The sequence below is a fragment of the Formica exsecta genome, unplaced genomic scaffold, assembly GCF_003651465.1.
Source record: "Formica exsecta isolate Colony F162 unplaced genomic scaffold, ASM365146v1 scaffold26, whole genome shotgun sequence".
NCBI classification, from domain to species: domain Eukaryota; kingdom Metazoa; phylum Arthropoda; class Insecta; order Hymenoptera; family Formicidae; genus Formica; species Formica exsecta.
In genome coordinates, this window is record NW_021849866.1 from 3707080 (window position 1) to 3707663 (window position 584).

Here is a 584-nt window from a genome sequence, read left to right on the forward strand (position 1 = left end):
ATAATTTTAATAATAATAAATAAAGAAATAAACTTTAGAGAAATTAATTTTACGAATAAAACAATAAATGTAATAAGTAACAAAAATTGCTTACCCCCACGATTTTTCCGTTGATACCTTCCTGGACTTGCTCCTCCTCTGTTGTTTATTTTTCTTTGCTTCTTCATCGCAATCCTTCAGGACATTCACTCGCGGAAGCATAGTTAATTACGATCGTGTACACACTAATTAGTAGAACACGGTAATCACTTTGTACAGCACTTTCGATGTTAATCACACTCACACGTGCGCGATGCGCACTTTATTATATTACAATAAAAGAAGCGTAAAAATTATAGTCACAGCTTCGGTGTTCGAAAATCGGATAACTCGAGTCAATAGCTTGTTAAAGGACACGTTGTCGTCCGAAAATATGATATTAAAATTCAGCATTGCATGCGCGATATATTTAAATACAAAAAAGTTCCGTAAAATAAACGTATATATTATTAATAAACGATAGGTATGTTATATATATTAATTACGGCCTTTTGTTATTGAAATTAATCGGCAATCCGAATAATTTACTTAACACTGTGCTTTTA